We start from the raw sequence: 22483 nt of genomic DNA, 5'->3' as shown, positions 1-22483 counted from the left end.
CTTGCTGCCCTAACGAAACTTCCTAAGTGGGTGATCATTTCCTATCTCCGTCTTGTCCACAAAGTTATCAATAAAATTTTCATCAACTCAATCATTCAATTATTCATTTGATAGACATTGATTGTGTTGGACACTGGACAAAATGTGGGAAATCAAGACACAGAGGCCATAGTCACGCAGGAAATGAGCAGCCACTGGTTAGGAGGAGGTAATCAGGGAGACCTCTGAGCACAGATGGAGGGCTCCCAGCCCAGCCCAGGGATCCTCCAGAATCCGAACTGAGTTTTAAAGGACAAGTAGGCATTATGTAGATGAGGAAAGTAAGGGAGGGAACAGTACTTGCAAAGCAGAGAGGCAGGGGATTAGGCTAGCTGTTGGGTGGTAGGGGTGTGAAAACCCGTGAGAACATTGGCAGTTTACTTCACTTAGCATAATGCCCTCAAGAGCCATCCATGTTGTTGCAGAAGGCAAGATTTCCTTCTTCTTATGGCTGAATAGTATTCCATTGTATATAAACACACCCCATTGAGAAGGCACTTTTATGGGGCACTTTGGGAAATGTTTTTTTCATTCATGTTCATGTGACTATTTTTCTAAATTAATGAACTTGTTTTCAGTTCCACGTTTTTTGTGTGCAGAGGCCAAGTGAAGCAATAGCTATGGATGTATTGGTTCCATTAGCAGAAGAATGCCTCGGTTAAATGATGTCATCTTAAAACAATTCTTTTAATGTTCATTTATTTTTGAGAGAGAGAGAGACAGAGAGATAGAGTGCAAGTGGGGGGAGGAGCAGAGAGAGAGGGAGACACAGAATTCGAAGCAGGCTCTAGGCGCTGATCTGTCAGCAAAGAGCCTGACGCGGGTCTTGAACCCATGAACCAAGAGATCATGACCTGAGCTGAAGTCAGATGCTTACTGACTGAGCCATCTGGATGTCCCAAATGATGTCAGCTTTATATCAGTGTCTCCAGCTGCTTCAAATAGAAAATCACTTATGTTAATTTCAACAACGTTTCTCTTTTCCTTTTGTCTGGTTCATAAGCTTTTCGGATTTCAATTTATCAAAGGAAAAACTCCTGACATTCTTATGAACTCTACTGTAAATTTAGTTAAAAGGCTCAACATTAAAGATAAAATTATTTTTATACTGATGACATAAATAGAAACTTTGGTGGACCTCAATGTTTTAATGAAAACAACTTTCTCTCCTAAGTGAAAAAAGCCTCTTAAAACAGCAATAGACTTGGAATTGTGTGTGGTGTTCATAAAATTCATAAGGGTGTCCAAATGTGCTGTGTTACTCTACCAAAATAGAAGTTGCAGTTGTAAAAATTTATAGATTTTTAAATACACACAGAGTAACTACAGAATTTTTGTGACACCATCATCAATGGGAATTTGGAAAAGCTTGATGTGACTGGGGTGCAGGGGGGTAAGAGCGTCTGGGCCTAGGGGGGCCCAAACAGACCAGATTCAGCCATTTGCTGCAGGCAAAATCCAAAGGCGGAGAGATGACGGGTGGTGAAACAGAAAGGAATTTATTTCAGTGAGGCCAACACCTGGGAAACAGTGAACCAGCGTCTCAAAGATTGTGCTCCAAAGTGCCAACAATACTTCCGGGTTTATACAAGGAAAATGTGGGACGAAGGTTGGTGGCTACATGCAGGTGGGCTGTAAAAGTCAAGTTGATCATTGTCTTGGGGTCAAGCATGTGGGGTCTTGCAGGCTCAGGGCGGTCCTTATTGCTTGAGGGGGTAGTTTCGGCTCCCATCAGGGGATGCTTTGCCCGCCATGTCTTTGGCCTTTCCAGCCTGAGATAAGCTGGACAGAACTTAATCAGTTAGAAAGTACAGACTGAGGTCAACATGGAGGTAGTTGACGTCGTCTTTCATTGAGTCTGTGAAGAGCTATGTTGTAAACCAACTCAAGTTCTCCTTATGTCTGCGTCTTAAGGTTTTGTTCTTGGTTTTGGCAAGTGGATTCTTTACCTGTTGGTTGTGTTTTGTTCACTACTCGCTGGAAGTCTCTGATCAAAGCATTTAAGGAACAGCGCATCCCCAAACCTCAGCTTTTGATACTTTTGGCTAACTGCAATTACTGAACACAAAACCTGCAGACAGGAAAGCATTTAAATTAATTACTGAAGAAGAAAGGGAGAGCTGACTACACTTAGGAACAAGAGTTGCTCAAAGGTGTATAAGACTTAAATTCAGAATTCTGTAACTGCCCTTTAGAAGATCTCAACTTGTGGGAAGAATCCTTTGATAGAGCTTGGATTTTTAATTCTATATCCATTTATATTTTCATACCAGGATAGAATAAAGGTGAGACCCTCAGTTTTGCATAATCTAAATTTGGTGGTATGTTCAAAGAGATCCACAGAGATAACTTATTCGACACGTTTGGCTTGTAGGATAAATGTCCTTTGAGTCAAGGCAAAGACACTGTACCTGTGACACTGTTGGGGCTGGATTACTCTAGTACTGAGATACAGAAAGTTCGAATTGAAAATATTCCTTCGCAGGAGAACTAGCTCTGAGCTTACCAGCTACCTTGGCACCTGTAGCGAGATGATTTTCTCAATAATATTAATTTTATTAATTATAAGATGCAGCTTTGAAGATTTCTTCCGGTTTCATGAAAGAATTAAAAATAAATCATATTGAAAAACTATAGTCTTCAGAAAAATACAAGTGACACAGGTTTGGATAGCAGTGCATCTCAAACACTGTTTAAAGTACACAGTAATTATCCCGCTTGTGTTTGGAACAGCGCATCCCCAAACCTCAGCTTTTGATACTGAGGTTTATTATTTTTTTAACGCTCAGATAATCAAGTCAAGGGTTTTTTTTTCTTTTTCACATTTTGCTTAGTGTGCATCGACACATATTATTTTAAAAGATAATTTTAATTTTGAAAATGGTTTTATTTTTAAGTTTACTTTTATTTATTTTGAGAGAGAGATAGAGAGCAGGTGGGGGAGGGTCAGAGAGAGAGAATCCCAAGTGGGTTCTGCACTGTCAGCACAGAGCTCAACTTGGAGCTCAAACTCATGAACCGTGAGATCATGACCTGAGCCAAAATCAAGAGCTGGACCCTTAACCGACTGAGCCACCCAGGCGTGCTGAAAAGAGCTTTTGTGTAGAACTACTTTAAGGATCCACCAATAAAATAAAACCCGTTTGGCAGTCAAGGAAAGACATCATAGATCTACATCTATGCCCTACTCTGTCTGTCTGTCTGTCTTGAAGCATTTTTGGTGCTTTTTTTACTTTCAGAAATGTCTTGGTTTGGAGGATTAATCGTATGATCACACTCTTTATGAAAGACAATGTGGAAAAAATGGTTTTCTCCTGAAAGCGTCAGGGGAGAAAGCAGAGAGAAGGAAACCCATGAACTGTGGTGGAATTGGCAAAATACTGTCAAGACAGGGCTTCTTAATGTCCAGTTTTCATCTCCATATTGACGTCGAATGAGGTGTTTTGCTTGTTGTGGTTTGTGGTGGTGTGGGGCTCGTCTTGGTTGTTCTCTCAACGTTGGAACCCTCGACAGGGTTTGTTTTCAATCTGGGGGTGATGCAAACACAGATAAAGTTGAAGATGGGAACTGGTGAGAGGAAGATTCTGGATATCCCAAGGTGTTCTGGAATTTACACAGGTCTTGGGAGAGCAGTGGACGTTCTGCAGGGCGAGGAATGGGGATTTCTGATCCAAACCTTGTACAGGCACGAAGGAGCAGAGAGACCCCAGGGACACCTTGGTCACAGTTAGTCTGGGTCTGACTGTTCTATGACTTAATAGTACCCTCAGAAGCAGGACAGTGTAATGAGGCTACTGGCTTGGGAGCCCACAAGCCAGGTACTCGTCCTAGCTCTCACTGGAGAACTTACATGACTCGTGGGGAAGCCAAACTTAGTTCTTGTGGCCTATGCTTCCTCTGAAAATATATCTTTAAGATTCTTTCCAATTCCAAGGCAATGTGACCGAGGATCAACAAGCAAGAAAATCGGTCTTCTCCCGGCTGTTCACCTTATCTTCCACGAGATGGCGCTGTTCATCACACTATCTCTGCTGCTCCTGGTCTCAAACCAGCAGTTTTTTTAATTTTTTTAACGTTTATTTATTTTTGAGACAGAGAGAGACACAGCATGAACGGGGGAGGGGCAGAGAGAGAGGGAGACACAGAATCAGAAGCAAGCTCCAGGCTCTGAGCCATCAGTGAGCCATCAGCCCAGAGCCCGACGCGGGGCTCGAACTCGTGGACCGTGAGATCGTGACCTGGCTGAAGTCGGACGCTTAACCGACTGCGCCACCCAGGCGCCCCACCAAACCAGCAGTTTTAACAGCTTTTCTTAAAGACTTAGAACTCCAGCGGTGCCTTGGACCTCCTCCCCAGGCTTCTCTGCGGACGTTCTTGAAGTGCTTTCTTCTCTTTGCTGCCCAGACACAACACCCTCCAACACTCCCTCTGCCTACCCCTGAAGTGTTAACATTCCTTAAAGTTTTCTTGCGGGGTGCCATTTGTTACCGATAACAGTGACTTGGCTTCAGTTATTAGTTCTCTGTTGACCCGCTCTCCAATCTTTATCTCCTGAGTCTTCTTGCTGAGTTCCAGCCACATATCCAACTGCTCCCATGGACACCTACAGGTGACACAGACACCCCACACTGAATTCACCCACCCCTCTTTCCCTATGCTCTTTGTAAAACGGCCATACCATCTACCCAGAGGTCCAAATGGGACTCATATATCATTTTCCACAGTGATTTTCTTCCTTTGCTCGTATCAGGATGACCAACACGACATCCTGGTATCTTTCAAATTCACCCATTATCCTCCATGGTCCCTCCTCTGGATACCAGAAACAGAACTCCTAACGTGCATCCTGTCTTTCTTTTCCTCCATCCATTCTTCACAGTGCAGCCACACACACACGTATACAAATATATGCACATATATAAGTATACGTATACACAGATGCATGTATACATCTATATGCCTGCCTAAAGAGATGTGTATAAATATGTGTATATAAACATATTTTTTTATTTATATATTGTGTCCACCTCACCCCAGCATAAGGTCCATTAGGGCAGAGATCTTGTCCACTTTATTGTGTGCTGTGTCTCCAGTGCCTGAGGCATACTAAGTGCTCAACAAGTATTTGTTGAGTGGCTGCGTTCCCCGTTGAACCAATAGTTGTGGCCAGAGAAATGTTGTGTGTTAGTTGTCTTAGACATTGGTCATATATGCCATTTATAGGGTTGGGGGATACTCTGAGAGACAAGACATATTGATTTCCATCCTCCTAATTTTGATAATAAATATGAAATCAGTTCTCTTGGATGATGAAGGACCCACTACCCTGGTGGGCTAATTTGACGTGTGGGTGAGTTAGACACTCATCCATCTTAGGAGTGATCCAGCTGGGTAGGGCCCTCAAACTGAGAACACTCAGAGTCTTTTTCTCTTTCAAATCTTCTTTTGGCACTGGGCCTTGAATTCCAATAATTGTGTCACTCCTCAAGGGACATCTGTAACATAAAGTTATTTTAAAGCATTATCTAATGGGAGAGGCAACCCATTAGCTGGAACATATATAAGCACAAGCTGGTTTATCTGATTATTTCATTACCATATCTTGAAAGATGCCTGTTTGGATGAGGGCACGTGTATAATAAATAAACTTGAGTGGGCTGGGGGCAGTGTGGGGGAAACTGGGCATTTGGAAGCTTGGAAGAGGATCCTTGAAAATGAGAAGAACATTTCCAAGAATAGGAGGGACCGAGAAGATAATCTATTTTGTAATTCTTTATGGATCTGGTTGTGCTCATAAGACTGCTTTCAAACTCTGTGGATTCGTGTATCTCATAAGCTCTGAGAATTTCTCAGCCACATCTCTTCAAATTTGCCTCTCATTCACTTTCTGTATTTTCTGCTTCTGAGACTTAAAATAGACGTAGAATTTCTTATTTTCTGTTCTGCGTCTATTAATCTTCCTTTTATATTTTCCATGTCCTTACACTTTATTCTCAGCTACTTCTTCATATCTATCTTTTATCTCACGAACTCTCTTGTTAGTGGTGTCTAATTTGTTTAACCCTCTGTTCAATTTTTAATTGAAATACTTACATATTTCATCTCTAAAATTTGTTTGGTTTCTTTTCGAATAGGCTGGGTCATATATGATGGTCTTACCACTTGTTCGTTTTGGAAACTCTTAATTTTTTTTTAATATTTCATCCATGGTTATTTTATATTCTGTATGTGATAATTCCAGTAGCTGAGAATCTTAGGCTTTAAGTCTGTTTTTGTTTGTTTGTTGTTTATGCTGACCTTATTTCGTGGTGGCTTGTTTTATTGTATGTTTGGTGATACTGTATTGTAAAATCATAGTTGGTTGATAGTAATCTGTGGGAATACTGGAGGCATTTATTCTCAAATGATTTGCGTCTTCCTTTCCTGAGGGCCAGGGGGCGCTACTGAGCCATAATTGATCTAGCCCGGTCTTGAGCACCCAGGGCTTCATGTGGAAGTCTAGGAATCAGATTTCCCACTTCTTGAGTTTGCTTACCCTTTGAAGCTCAGATTTCAGCTCACAGTATGACAGCCACAGGCTATTTGTGGTAAGTAAAATGAAGTAAAATTAAACCTACGGCTTCTCAGTCACACTAGACACGTTTCCAGAGATCAAGAGCTACGTGTAGCTAGTGGCAAAGACACTGGACAGCAGAGAACACTATCATCACTGCAGACATTCCTCCTGGACAGTGCTGTTCTTGAACATCACTTCTACATCATGGGAGACCAATGATGCATTAAAGGGTATGCTTTTCAGGAGTAAGCTGTTTTGTAGAGAAAGGAACCTAGGATTCCATACTGCCCGAGGCGTGATACAAAGACCATCTTATGTGTCTTCCTGAAGAAAGCAATGCACTAAACAATGCAGAAAATAGTAGAGATTTTTTTTTTTTTTAATTTTTTTTCAACGTTTTTAATTTATTTTTGGGACAGAGAGAGACAGAGCATGAACGGGGGAGGGGCAGAGAGAGAGGGAGACACAGAATTGGAAACAGGCTCCAGGCTCCGAGCCATCAGCCCAGAGCCTGACGCGGGGCTCGAACTCACGGACCGCGAGATCGTGACCTGGCTGAAGTCGGACGCTTAACCGACTGCGCCACCCAGGCGCCCCGAGATTTTTTTTTTTAATAGGAGGTACGGTACGGTTATCTCGTTTATTAAGAAGAATCACTACGATGGTCCTGTGGCAAATGTATCAGAGGGGAGAAAGATTAGAAGTGGGAAGTATAGCCTGGAGGCTCTGGCAGTATCCTGAGTGAGCAATGTCGAGGTCTCAACTAAGTCAGCGGTAGTGCAGGTGGGGAGGAGAGAAGAGCCGTAACATTCAGTGAGAGTTAACATTGATAGGATGTTTTGGATGCAGGAGAAAAGAGGAGGAGAGTGGAATGTGATTTAGGTTTTCCGTTGAGCCAGTAGCCCGATGGCGAGGCCGTCAGTCAGAGTTGGCAATACCAGAGAAGGGGCAAGCTTAGGGGAGAAGATGGGTTGACTCGGGGACATTTTGTGTCGGAGATACTTCTGCACCACTTTACAAGGACCTACAGGTCACCCTGTAGGGGTCAAAGGGAGCCCTAGATACTGAACACCAAGAGTGGATAAAAACCTACTCTGACCCTCTTCTGTGACATTTGAGCCGCTTGGCATAGAGGAAAGCCGGAAGACAGCTCCAGGCCCTGTTCTGTGACAAACACCATCATCTTTAGCCTTCCATGCAATTCTTGTGAAATTTCAGAGCTTCACCCCTTTCAGTCCTTCTGGACCTCTCCCTGCATCCTGTGCTCCCCACAATTCAGGGCGGGGAGACCAGAATATTTGGTAGAGTGGCTTGCAGAGGTCAGTGGCCCCGGGGCCCTAATGAGTAGGAGCAACACTCTCCCCAAGAGCACCCCTATCTGTGAGAACACCCCTCAAGGGTGAGATGGTGAACTCAGCCCCAGTTGCCTGACGTACATAGCTTGTGGGCACCAGATGTGAGCACTGGGGACGGTGCTCATCCTGGGTGAATTCCTCGGAACCTTCTCCAGACTCAGCAAAGGGCACTTGAAAGGAAAAGTCGGCGGAAACGATCCCGGGGCGGCTGACGTGTGTTGAGAATCTGCTCTGTACCAGGCACGTGCCAGATGCTTCCATACACTACTTTGTGCGTGTGCGGCACAAAAGCCCTGTTGGATGTGGGGACTGGCATCTGCAGCCTCGCTCAGCTTCTCGAACTTTTGAGTTCCTTTGCCTCCTCAACCCCACCCCTGCTATCTCCTTCAGCTTGAAAAACCAGTGGATGGCGTTACTAGCTTCGTTGCCTGGATTCGTACCCATGCGCATTATTGCAGTTCAGTGATGGAAAGAAGGAATCTCCTTTACGTCAGGGAACCGGGCTTCCTGGGCGGAATCCGGTGCAGAGGGCTGGGCGTCGGTGGGCTTCTCTCTTCACTCGCTGTCGTGAGATGCCTTATTGCTCGTCTAGGAATATGAGAAGTTTTGCGTGTGTCAGAATCTGCTGGGAGCCTCGTGGAAAGTGCACGTTGGAGGTGCCATCCCTGTGGGTTCTGATTTATCATCTAAGGCAAAAGTCAAGAAGAAGTGTTTTGAAACAAACACCGCCAGTGACTCTGAGGCAAGTTTCAGGGATCCCGCATGGAGAAGCTGTGTTAGCCCCGTGGGGTCGGCGCTTCTTCACAGACGCCTGGCGTCTCGGGTCCCCGCGGTCCCTAAGAGTGGTGGTCTACACCAAGCGGACCATCAGGGGGCCGTCTTCTAGTCCTGGGGACCTTCTGTCGTCTATACGAGCGTCTTCCCCTCAGCTGGATGCTGGTGTCAAGTTCTATCCGTCAGTATCGTCGGTCAGCAAGTACTTATCAAGTTGCTGCAGATGACGTAACACATCACGCTCCTAGACTCAGGCCCTCCCTCAAGGATTTAGAGACACAAGTGTATAATTAAGTGAATTATGTTCACAGAAGGGCAATAATTGGAGCAGTATTTTTCAACGGGAGGGGTAGGTTAGAGAAGGGGAGAATGAGTTGGGAAAAAAAATGGAGGTATACACTCTCAACAGTTCGGAGACTCAGATCATATTTAATAAACATTTGCTGATCAGCCTCTAGGAGCCAGGCATGTCCATACGCATTGCTTTTGTTCTAAGAAATAGCATGAATACTGGGGTGCCCGGGCAGCTCAGCTGGTTAAGTGTCTGACTCTTGATTTCTGCTCAGGTCATGATCTCACGGTTGGTGAGTTTGAGGCCTGCATCGGGCTCTGCGCTGACAAGGAGGAAACCTGCTTGGGATTCTCTCTTGCCCTTTCTCGCTACCCCTCCCCTGCTCACGCTCTCTCTGAAATAAATACACTTAAAAAAATACATAGAATTATTACTTATGTCCCTATGAATAAAATTCATACTTATGAATTCATAGTCTTCCCATTGGCAGAAACAGCCACTAATTCTTTATAATCATTGGGGTTCCACAAAGCACTTTAGACCTAAGTCTTTCATTACAAAATTATAGCCTGAAGGGCATAGCATGCTTGCCCAAATATGCAGTGGTCTGCAAGGGGTTTGCCAAACCCCAAATACTGGGGGGAGTTCAATGTTTGTTGATAATAATCCATGCAGACAAATAGATTAAGAGCATTTCTCCTTTGTCCTTCGATTTTCTCTCACCTGGCAGATCTTGGGATCTTTCAGCTTGGATGCTGAAGCCTTTCTTCAATTCTAGTCAACACACAGGTTAGTAATTTGTGCCGACTTGACAAGGAGAAGGAAAAACTTCCAAAGATCTAGGCTGGGTCTATGGTTCATTCCTGAACAGTATATGATTTTCACTATTAAGTAACACTGTTTTATGGATGCATAATGCAGGCATATGGTTTTTGAGGCAAGACAGACTTTAGAGTAAGAAAGACACGGGTTTGAATCACACTATTTGGAGCTCACTGTTTAGAGACCTTTAGCAGCTCCCTTAGCTTCTCTGAGCTCTCATTTCTTGACCTGTAACATACAGAGAATATTCCCTATCTCTCATGGAGGGTTACATGAGATGAACTAATAAAACACCTCGTTTAGTGCCTGAGGCTGGGAAACATTCAAGAAGTATGTTAGGGGTACCTGGGTGGCTCAGTGGGTTGAGAGTCCGACTCTCGGTTTCTGCTCAGGTCGTGATCTCATGGTTCGTGGGTTCGAGCCCTATGTTGGGTTCTGTGTTGACAACATGGAGCTTCTCTCTCTCTCTCTCTCTCCCCCTCCCTCCCCTTATATTCTGTCTCTCTGTCTCTCTCAAAATAAATAAGCTTAAAAAAATTTACAAATAAAAAATGAAAGACATAAATGTTACTTCTTTCATTTGTCAAAACTAAATATCATTTTATCTATTTCTGACGTAAATAACCTTCAATAAATGACAGATTTAAGAAATTATGTAAATCGTATCTATTAATATTTTATTTCCTTGAATGGGGGAAATGTTATTTAAGTGCAGTCGAGGAACATTTTGATCCAATTTGTGGCACCCAGGACACCGTGGGAGCACAGTTTGAGAACCTCCAGCCAGTGTGGTTTTAGGAATGGTGTTTCATGTGATACGGATATTTGCTTACTCTCCAGTTTTGTCTTTCACCCCTCCCTGTCTTCATCCTCAAGATTAGGGTTGTTTGAGATCGAAGAGATTATCTCCACGGTAGATGCAAATATTCTTGCGGCCTGGTATGAACGAGTTTGCTAAAGGGCTGGTGCCACGAAAAACACTGTGCTACCTCTAAGGTGGCACAAATTCTGCCTTCTGGGCTATGTTTGCAAATGAGGATGATTGCAAAATAAGGACAATGGCAGCAACAGAAATAACAGCAACAATAGCAAACCCTACCACCATTCTTGCTTTTTTACCAGGATATGTTTGCAGTGTACCCCCAACCCTTCCTGAGCCTGAAAAAGTTGACCTTGGGAGTAACAGAAGCTCCTTATAACACAAATTCTTGGTATAGAGTGAGTCTTCATGCATGTTTATTAAAGGAATGAATGCAAATTTGAGTTCTCATGGTTGAGGGTGTGTAAGAAGGTTGAATCATGAACATGGCTTTTGATGAGATCTTTCAACCCTGACATCTTGGTATGATCACTGGTCGATCCAGTCATTGTCCTCACCTTACACTCCCATATAAACAAATATGACACCCTATTATACTTCACCCCGACTTCAATTTCAGGTCTGAAATTACAGAATGTCAGGGCTGAGGTTCCCATTGCACAAACCCTTAATTTCACAGATAATTAAATAGAAGCATAGTTTTAATCCTTTTGAAGACATGTTAATCCAGATACCTCATGGCCCTAATAATGAATAGGTGCTGGTCTTCACTGTTGACCCAGAGCTGGGGTTGTAGAGGTTAGTTTGGCTAACTCCATCTATAATGGCATATTCATAACTTTGGGAACCTCCTACCTCCCCTCTGTAAAATTGGTGGTTTCATGTATTTAAGATACGTTTATGCACCTTATGACATATGTGACATATGTCTTTTTTTTTTTTAACCAAAGAAACAGTAAGGTTTGGGTTTATTTGGATCTATATAGTAAACACTTACTGGAAAAGCAAGGCCTCTAAGTGCCATTTCAGATTCACTGCTATGCTTTCCTCTTAGTTGCTTGGTTGTCAGGTTCATTCTGGGAAACTCCAGAGACTGCAATATACCAACCACAACTACTGACGATTTTTAGATTCTTTTTTTTAATGTTTATTTATTTTTGAGAGAGAGAGAGAGAGAGTTATTTATAATTTTAAGAATTTTTTTTATTGTTTATTATTTATTTTTGACAGAGACAGAGCACAAGTGGGGGAGGGACAGAGAGAGAAGGAGACACAGAATCCGAAGCAGATTCCAGGTTCTGAGCTGTCAGCACAGAGCCCGATGTGAGTCTCAAACCTACAAACTGGGAGATTATGACCTGAGCCGAAGTCGGATGCTTAACCGACTGAGCTACCCAGGCACCCCTCTTTCTCCCTTTTCTTTCTTTCTTTCTTTCTTTCTTTCTTTCTTTCTTTCTTTCTTTCTTTCTTTCTTTCTTTCTTTCTTTCTTTCTTTCTTTCTCTTTCTTTCTTTCTTTCTTTCTTTCTTTCTTTCTTTCTTTCTTTCTCTTTCTTTCTTTTCCTTCCTTCCTTCCTTCCTTCCTTCCTTCCTTCCTTCCTTCCTTCCTTCCTTCCTTCCTTCCTTCCTTCCTTTATGTTTATTTGTTTTGAGAGAGAGAGCATGTATGTGAGAGTGTGAATGGGGGAGAGAGCAGAGAGAGAGAATCCCAAGCAGACTCCACGGTTAGCACAGAGCTCGATGTGGGACTTGATCCCATGAATCATGAGATCATGACCTGAGCCATGATCAAGAGCCAGACGCTTAACCAGCTGAGCCACCCAGGTGCCCCTTTATATTCTGTCTTGTGTTTTAATTTTCTCAAAGCCATTGTTGAGGTCAAGCTTTTGCTTTATATTTCCATTTTAAACCATTCATCTAAATTGTGATTTGAAATTTTAAATTTCAAAGCATTTTGTTTCCAAAAACTATTTGAAAAATGATGCTACAGTTGTAAAAATATGGTTTTGAAAAAATATTTTGATATAACTGAAAAACTCATTGGAGACGTGAGAAATAGTGATCTGAAGACCTATTTGACTGAACATAATTTTGGAAGCAGGTGAACTGATTTGTAGGACCTTGTGGTTCTTTGTGTCATCAAAAGCAACTGTAAAATTCATAGTAACTTATACTCTATTTCACAAGGAGATAACTCATTAGAAAGCAAAACTAGTGTGGAGACCTGAGGGACTTATCAAGTGAGAGTACTCTGAATTTCTCATACTATGCTCTCCCGCCTTATTGTGCGTTTTTTTAAAAATTATTTATTTTTTTTGAGAGAGAGAGAGAGAGAGAGAGAGTAGGGGAGGGTCAGAGACAGAGGGAGACACAGAATCTGAAGCAGGCTCCAGGTTTCCAGCTGTCAGCACAGAGCCCAACATGGGGCTCGAACTCGTGAACCATGAAATCAAGACCTGAGCCACCCAGGCACTGCCCTTATTGTGCTGTTAATTACACAAAAGGATTAGATTTCCCAATCATTTACTACTCAAAACAAAAATTGTTTTATTCTGTGAACTTTCATGAACAAGCATGGTGTTGGCCAGCACAGGAGAGCTGGACTCTGTAGACTTTGATTGTACTCTTGTACTCTTGTAATCTGAGGATTAACTCTATTGGAATTCACAAGCTTTCTTTCCCCACTCTTTCTTCTAGCACAAAGAATAGATGTTGAGGATAGACATAGCCAAGTAAAATCTCCAGTAATTTGTACTCATTCATATTCTAATACAGAATCTTTGTACTTAGTCATCCGTACTTGTCTTTTGAATTTCTTTTCCAGACTGGTTAAGACTTTGCAATCGCACATTTGTCTTACTGGGCTTCTCCTGCTATAATGACTGGGTGGCTCAGGAAGGTAAGTGCCTCTGATCAAGCTGATTTGGAAATTGAAACTGTAAAACATAGATTCATCCATACCACATTATGACCAACAAACTAGAATAGGCCAGAGTCACATAATCATGTGGGACACCCTTAGATTTTCTATGAACAGAGGCAATGTCTCAGAGAAATGACAATCTTCTTCTTAAAAAATTTTGGATGACAGGTTGAAACAAAATGTAGATAAGCTCTGCTCAATTAGGTTTTTTTTTTTTCTCTTGGTTTACTGATTTTAAGAATGGCTTCTTGGAACACCATCTTATAAATATAGATGAAATACTGAGTAGAAAATCACTATTTTGAAACAGTTACTGTAAAAATTGATCCAAGCAAGAATCACTAATGGGTGCTAAAATTTGAAAATATTTGGTGAAGACCAAGATAGTTATAGTTTCAAAAGATCTCTTTCCTTTCTGTTTTTATGATAACTGTAAGAGATGTCATTTTTCTTAAGAATTATGTACCAAAATATTTAGGAGCAAAGGGGCATGATGTATGCAGCTTATTCAACCATACTTCAAAATAGATGTCTGTGTGTATATAAGTATATATACAAGAGGAAAGCATTATAGAGCAAATGAGATGAAAAGTTAGTGATTGGTAAATCTGGGTAAAGTATATACAGTTATTCTTTGTAACATTCCTACAACTTTCTGCAAGTTTGAAATTAATTCTAAATAAAAGTAAAAAAAAAACCATTTTCCTAGAAAAGTTATAAAGAAAAAACAGACTTGATTTAATAAAAATTAAAAAATGTCTATACTTTGAAAGTATAATCAATTAAAGGTCAAATGACAGCAATGGAAAAACACAATAGATAGAGTTCATATATGTTTCTGATATCAAATGAATATCTGTAAATTAAGAAAATATAGGAGCACTTGGGTGGCTCAGTTGGTTAAGCGTCCAACTTCAGCTCGGGTCATGATCTTGCAGTTCGTGAGTTCTAGCCCCATGTTGGGCTCTGTGCTGACAGCTCAGAGCCTGGAGCCTGCTTTGGATCCTGTGTCTCCCTCTTTCTCTGTCCCTCCCCTCTTGTGTTCTGTCTCTCTCTCTCTCTCAAAAATAAATAATAAACAATAAAAAATTAAAAATATATAAATAACTCAAATATTAAATGTAATGCATACAAAAATGCACTTAACAGAAAAAAAATGCCAATGAATGTGAATAGATGCTTAATTTATAATGAATCAAAGAATTAAAACGAGGGTAATTTCATGCTTACCACTGTTAGCCAATTTATAAAAATTGATTATGTTAGGGAAAATTGAAGGCTTCTTTATTTTATTTATTTATTTATTTAATTTTTGAGAGAGAGAGAGAGAGAGAGAGAGAGAGAGAGAGAGAGAAAGAGAGGGCAAGAGCGCATGAGTTGGGTAGAGGGGCAGAGGGAGAGACAGAGGACCCCAAGCAGGCTCCACACTAACATGGTGGTCCATGCAGGATCGAGTCAGCCACTCAACCAACTGAGCCCCCCAGGTGCCCCCCCCAGGGCTTCTTTTTCTTCTACTCTCATGAAGAAAGCACGAATGGACTAACACTTCTATATTTTTCCACTTCCGACTCATTCTACTCAAGGAGGATTGGTTAGATTGGACAGAACCTGATCTGCATTGGGCTAAGCTAATCATTATATTACATTGCAAGCTCCCATGAGCTAGACACAGGGTGGAGTACATTATATACATACATTATTTCAGTCAGCCCTTAAAACAGTTCTATAAAGTTGGTACTATTATTATTTCCATTTCATCAATATTTTAGCTTTATCATATATTAAAATTAATTAGCCATAAGAGAAGTAATTCCAATCACAGGAGAAGGGGTTGGTAATTTACCAAATAGTGCTGGACACACTGGCAAGGTAGTTAGGGGTTTTGAGTATTTATTCATATTCCTACCCTATATCATAGACCAAAATAAATTCTTGATGGACTAAAAATAAAAGGTGGGGGGTGCTCAGTTGGTTAAGCATTTGACTTTGGCTCAGGTCATGATCTCGCAGTTCATGAGTTCAGGTCCCTGTCTGTGCTGACAGCTTAGAGCCTGGAGCCTGCTTCAGATTCTGTGTCTCCCTCTCTCTCTGCCCCTTCCCCACTCATGCTCTGTCTCTCTTTCACTCTGTCTCTCTCAAAAACAAATAAACATTAAAAAAAAGTTAAAAAAAAAGAAAAGGTGAAGAGAAAAACCTACAGGAAAGTGTAGGTAAGTTATTACCTATTCTCTGGAAAGGGAAAGACTTTATAAATAGAAACGACAAGAAATTATCATGGAAGAGATACACTTATCACATTAAAAGACCTATTTATCAGGGTCAACCGATACCTACCAACATCATGGACTGACTACCAACTAGGACTTATTTGGAGAAAACACCTAGGGCGATGTTAGAAAATGAGCATGCTGAGGTATGCAGGGTGACATCGAATGTACTCTTAAGTCTCTCCTACCAAATTCTGGGCTCCTCCAGGGAAGAACTGTGTATTCTGCTCATCCGTGTGTCCCTGGTGTCTTGTGCTGACTTGGGCCACCTTGTGCATTCTGTTCTGTGTTTTCAGAGACTGGGGAAACAAAGGAATGGTATTCAGGTGTGGCCAGAGAAGCATGACAGGAAGGTACAATAGCGTGTCCTAGACCAGTGACATAGATGGGTCATGAGAGCGCTGGAACAGTTTAGTGCTCTGAAGCACTTTGATTGACTGAGTTCTACGCCTGTACTTCTAACTTCCCTAGGAATGTGGATGGATTGTAGGATTATTCTACTCTGCCCAATAAATTGTCATTAAAAGTTTGGGAGACTAAAGCAACTCAACAAAAGTCTGCTTTTCTAGACAGCCAACTAAAAATGATCAAGTCACCACATCATCTGAATTACGTATTATCATATGGAAACCCCCTTGTACATGGTTTAGAAAAAAAGCCCGTGAAAATAGATTACATTTGTGGAATTACATTTACATATTATCATATCGAAACCCCCTTGTGCATGGTTTTAAAAAAACCCATGAAAATAGATTACATTTGTAGAATTATATATAATGACTAATCTTTAGTAATGTTTTATTACTATTATGTAAAAATAGTATTGTGTCTTTGCACTTAAAAGATGAGGTTTAGAGCGTGTGGCAGCCCATTTGGCTGAGTCGAGTGAAAAAGAGGGATGAGCCACGGAGTGGTAATGTCACTGGGGTTTGCATTTGCCCTTCCCTAATGACTAGTGATGTTGGGTGTCTTTTCACGTGCTTACTGTTCAGTTTGCATATCTCCTCTGGAGGAATTTCTGTGGAAGTCATTTGCCCATTTAAAAACTGGGTGATTTATTTTGTTATTGTTGAGTTGTAAATGCTTTCTGTACAAATCCCTTACCAGATAAGTGATTTGCAGACATATTCTCCCATTTTGTGGCTTTTTTCCATTTCTTGATGGCGTCTTTTGCAACACAGAAGTTTTTAATTTTGGTGAATTCCAGTGCAGCTGTTTTTCCTTTTGGTGCTGTTTGTGTGTGTGTGTGTGTGTGTGTGTGTGTGTGTGTGACATGTAACAAAACACTGCCTAACCCAAGGTCATAAAGATTTATTTCTATTTTTCTTGTAAAAGGGTTTTTTTTTAAAGTTTATTTTGTTTACTTATTTAGAGAAAGAGAGAGAAAGAGTGCGCATGAGTCAGGGAGGGGCAGAGAGAGAGGGAGAATCCCAAGCAGGCTCTGTGCTGTCAGTAGGGCTAGAACCCATGAACCATGAGATCACGATAACCTGAGCCGAAACCAAGAGTCAAAGTCTCAACCAACCGACCCACCCAGTGCCCCTCTTGTAAGAGGTTTTTAGTTTTAGCCCTTATACTTATGTCTGATCAATTTTGAATTAATTTTTGTGTATGGTGTCAGGCAGGGTCCAACTTCATTCTTCTGTTTGTGGAATGCTCTGGATTTAGTTTTGACTAACAAGAAAAGATCTCACTGGTATGATGGAAGCCCTGGGCAAGCCCTTTTGTGAGGGCAAAAGTCAGAGGTCAAAGGTAAGGAATGCAAGGACTCCGGGAGTATGGAGCCAGACTTTCTAAATACATATTTAAAAACTCAACAAAATTATATCCTTTGCTCTGAGACATTAAAAGGGATTGTGGCTCCAGAGGATTAAAAATGAAATTCTGACTCCATGAGAATCAGGAAATCTGATGAAAGGAGAAAGAAGACAATATTTAAGGAAACATGCACAGCTACAAGTTTGGGTGATGAGCTCAGATTTTAACGCATCATGTGCAACAGAAAATAGGCAGCGCATATAATCCAAACTGAATGTTGCGTAAGCTAATGAGAAAAATTCCAAGAAATCTAATGCCAGAATGAAGTAAAGCTTGAAGAAATGAGGGAAGAGTGAGGCTGAAGTACATTCCCAGAAAAAGTGCAAAAGACTGTAGTTTGTTTGCCTTTAGGAAAGGAAGTGGTGGGTTGTTGGGTCACCCAAGAGTTTTCTAAGAACAAAATCTAGTAAACAAGGAGGGCAGGAAGAAACTTTTGGAGGTTGTGGAGATGTTTATGGCATAGGTTATAGTGATAGGTTCCCAAGTGTATACTTTTCTTCAAGACCATCACGTTATATACATTAAATATGTACAGCCTTTTTTTTTTGTATGTCAATTATAGCTCAAAAAAAGTGATTTAAAAATAAATTAGTCAGTGTGGAATTAAAACATGAAAGAACAAGTCAGGTCAAAAAGAATTTGATTTCTTATTGTGATCAGATTTCTTGAATTATTGAGCAGGGTACAAATGTGTTTTGGCTTCGGCATACAGATGGGTCAAGGCTCTTGTTACATCACGATGAAACAGAGAGATCCGGTCTTCCCCGATCCCTCTGCCACCAACTGTGATTTGTGGCTCTCTTCTTTGCCACCTTAACTTCGACTATTGGTCTCTTTTCTTGTGGCACCAAAATGTGGTGTTGACATATATTGTGTGGCTACTTGGACATTATTAATTTTTTTCTTATTTTAGAGAGAGAGAGAGTGAGCAGGGGAGAGGGGCAGAAGGAGAAAGAGAGAGACTCTCAAGAAGGCTCCACACTCAGCACAGAGCCCAATGTGTGACTCGATCCCACAACACTGGGGTCATGACCTGAGCCAAAATCAGGAGTCAGACACTCGATTGACTGAGCCACCCCTGGTCCCCTGGACATTCCTTTTATCTTCTGGTGTTGAAGAAACCAGAAGGCTCAGTGAGTTTTGGTGAAGAAACTAAGCCTCAGTAAGTTTTGCTGACTAGGTTAATGTTACACAATGAGGAAGTCTGACAGAAGAATTTCTGCAAATATACTGATGCTTCCCTCAAGTTTAAGCATAATTATTAGACTGAACTGATAGATATATTTTATGTTCTTGGGGTTTTATACATAGCCACATGCCCTTAGACTTACTGGTTGCTGCCTGTGGATCTCACACTGTCTGAAACGAGAAAGTTCACTTGAGACAGATACAATGAGGTAAATCCCCTGACTTGACCCATAGTTATTTATTTACTCTTTTCTCCGAAGTCCAAGGTAACTGAGAGGCACCTGGAGGGCTCAGTTGGTTAAGCGTCTGACTCTTGATTTTGGCTCAGGTCAGGATCTCATAGCTTTGGTGAGCTTGAGCCCCGCATTGGGCTCTGTGCTGAGTGTGGAGACTGCTTTGGATTCTTCCTCTCTCTCTGCCCCTCCTCGGCTCTTGCTCTCTCTGTCCCTCTCAAAATAAATAAATAAATAAATTAATAAATAAATAAATAATTTTTTTTTTAAAGTCCAAGGTAACTGAATTAAATTTTATAGGAATAAATTCTCCTTGAGAAATTTTCCTTCATTTCTGGCCAATATTTAAACTATGGAGACTCTTGGAAAGGCTGGGACTAACAGCTGTTCTCTCTGTGGAAAAAAAGAGACTCAAGGTTCCGCATTTACCAGTCACTTCTTCACCCCTTGCATTGTTTCCTTTTTGTGACCATGGCTCTTCTAAGGGGCTCCCATTGTCCTTGCCAGTAGTAGCGACAGCCAAGGCCATTCCAGAAGCTCAGTCAGAGCCAGTAAGAAGGTGCGAAACTAAAAATCATGCTTTCTTAGTTCCTGTGCAATTTTTCAGCACACCTACAAATGCTCTAAAAAATCTATTAAGAAAAGGGAGGGAAAGAGGGTGCACATTCACACTTCTTCGACAAAACTGAGTAAACGCCAGGAGGTGTTGCATGTTACAGGGTTTTCACCAGCATCGTCTGTAGAAATAGGGAGAGGGTTCTAGGATGTGGGAGGACAGAGGGCATCAGGAAGGGATTGGGTGGGTGGGTGGGGGGGACACCAAAGACTTTGCTTTCTCCTCTGGCTGTGTGAAGAACAAATGTTTGTCCTCTTCATCTTCTTCTCCTCATCCTGTCCCCCTCCCTCCACTTTCAAATTAAATGCCAGGAAAATCCTGTCATTCAATTTGAGTATTCACACTGACGTCTATTGCACAGCTTTTCTAAGTGGGTTATATTCTCAAAGCACACTGGGAAACAGATGGTGGTGGAGTGGTCGTTCTCTCAGAAACCCTCATGGGGGAGGGTAGCACCAGCTGGGTAACTTCATGGATAACCCCTGTGTACACCATTTCTTTTTAGTCCAATTCTGCGCACTGATATAACTAGATGAACGGAGGCTTGTCTCCTAAGTTTTGCAACGGCACATCCTACGTACATCATGGCCGGCTGCCACTGGACATGGAGAATTGCAACAGGGGGAGGAGCCACGAGGGAAAGTACTAGAAAGGTAGGCTCCAGCTTGTCTTTGGTGTTCTCTTAGGAGTATTCTGAAATTAGTTGGTCACACCATGTCCCCACCTCCACATGAGAGACCATCGGAAGGACGCTTAAAACCTGACCTGAAAGAAACCGAGCCGGTCTAAAGAGTCATTTATCTAATTGTGCAGAGTAGTGATTGGTGTAGGAGGAGTGGTAAAGAATCCTGACCTTTTTCATGGTTCTCTCAGGGACTTTTCTTAGGAGGGAGAAGGTTTGGTTACCAGGTTTTAGGAGAAGAAAAACTGGTTAGGAAACGACAGTGTAATGGCACCTCTTTCTCTGGTGGAATTTCTGTGGAGTACATTTGACATGGTATAGTCAGGTATAAAAATGTTCGTAAATTTTATCCATTAATTCAGTACTTAGATATTTACGCTAAGGAGACCATCTGAGATTCAGATAAGCAGACTAAAACCAAATATTTTTAGTAGTACTATTTATGTCAGTTGGAAACCACCTAAATGTTGAATTAATAAAAGAATGGATGAGTAATTGATGGCACATTCACATAGTCATTAAAAGTAATTCTTATGAACAGAATTTCAAAATATGGAGACGTAATTAGGGTGAAGCATTAAATGAAAAAAAAAAGCAGGACATACAACTACAATGTAGTGAGAACTCAACTATGTAAAAACAGAATGTATAGAAAAAAAGAAAATTGTGATTTGATGGGCTTATCACTATCTTTATTTTTTATTTACATTATTAAATATCCTCAATTTTCTCAAATAACATGTATTATTTAAAATTCATTTGTAATCTACTCTCCCAAATTTCTGGCCATCTTTCTAAGTCAAAGCTTTTATAGCTTTTACAGTTATATTCCCAGTGACCGTATTATTCTGTGGGTTAAATATGACTTATGGGAACCCAATTTCATGTTTGCAGCCAGTCAACTTCACAGATTGTCTGATTCTTGGTTTATAGGTTAGGAGTTTACAACTTTAACATTCCACAGGACTGCAGGGTTTTCTTTGGTAATGAGGTGAAATCTTCATTTTTGACAGCATTTGCTCCACAAATTATGATTCTCACTGAGTCATGACTCAGGGGTGGGTTTTCATGGAACATCGAGTATACTGTCCTCAAATTACATAGAGAGGAAGGGTCTTTCTAAGGAAATTCAATGCTAGAGCTTTGCTGTAAACTGCAAAATGAAATGAACAGCCTCTAAATAGCTCAGAATTCCTCCAAGGATGTGTTATTTTCCTTAACAAAATATGAACCATGTTTTGAAAAAGACCCAATGTTTTTTTTTTTTAAACGTTTATTTATTTTTGAGACAGAGAGAGAGCATGAATGGGGGAGGAGCAGAGAGAGAGAGGGAGACACAGAATCTGAAGCAGGCTCCAGGCTCTGAGCTGTCAGCACAGAGCCCGACGCGGGACTCGAACTCACGGACCATGAGATCGTGACCTGAGCCGAAGTCGGACGCCCAACCGACTGAGCCACCCGGGTGCCCCGACCCAATGTTTTTTGATGATGAAAGGTAATATCTGGTGAGTTTTGCAGGTGAAATAATTCCTTGGAATAGCCTTACTCAGAGACAAAGAGAAAAACCAATGGGGAAATAGGTCGGGTGAGCCTAGGGGAGAAGGAATGAGGAGCTAAGGAAGACAGAGATACAGACAGGCAACAGGAGAAATTTGTTCACTTGTTAAGTTTTGTCTGAGGTGTGAGAAGAAAAAGTAGTAGCTGGTAAGGATTCTCGGTGAGTCGTGCTAGATAGTTCTGGATTGTAACGTGACAGATAGGTAACAGACACACAGAGAACATAGCTTTCAATACCCGATTCTCCTCTGTCAGCGACACATTACTTCTCTTCATACTTAGCTCAGACAGTAGAGTTCTGTCGCCCTCAATCCATTTGCTGGGAGTGGGTTGGGACACACTGTGAAAAGCATTCCCTTTGGGTTTTGTGTGTTCCATTTACAAACTATGAACTCATGGAGTTTCAGAGTGCTGAAAGGTATCTAAGTTGTTTGGGGAGAATAAGGAACGGAGAGAGAAATCCAACCCTTTCTAGCAGTGCTTTCTAAAGGCTTCCTCTGTAACCTCTGGTTTCCTGAAAATAGCAGGCTGTGAGACGACTTA

Source organism: Neofelis nebulosa, chromosome 11 (genome assembly GCF_028018385.1).
Source record: "Neofelis nebulosa isolate mNeoNeb1 chromosome 11, mNeoNeb1.pri, whole genome shotgun sequence".
NCBI lineage: Eukaryota > Metazoa > Chordata > Mammalia > Carnivora > Felidae > Neofelis > Neofelis nebulosa.
The sequence above is the reverse complement of the archived record's forward strand: the minus strand, read 5'-3'. Positions refer to the sequence as shown.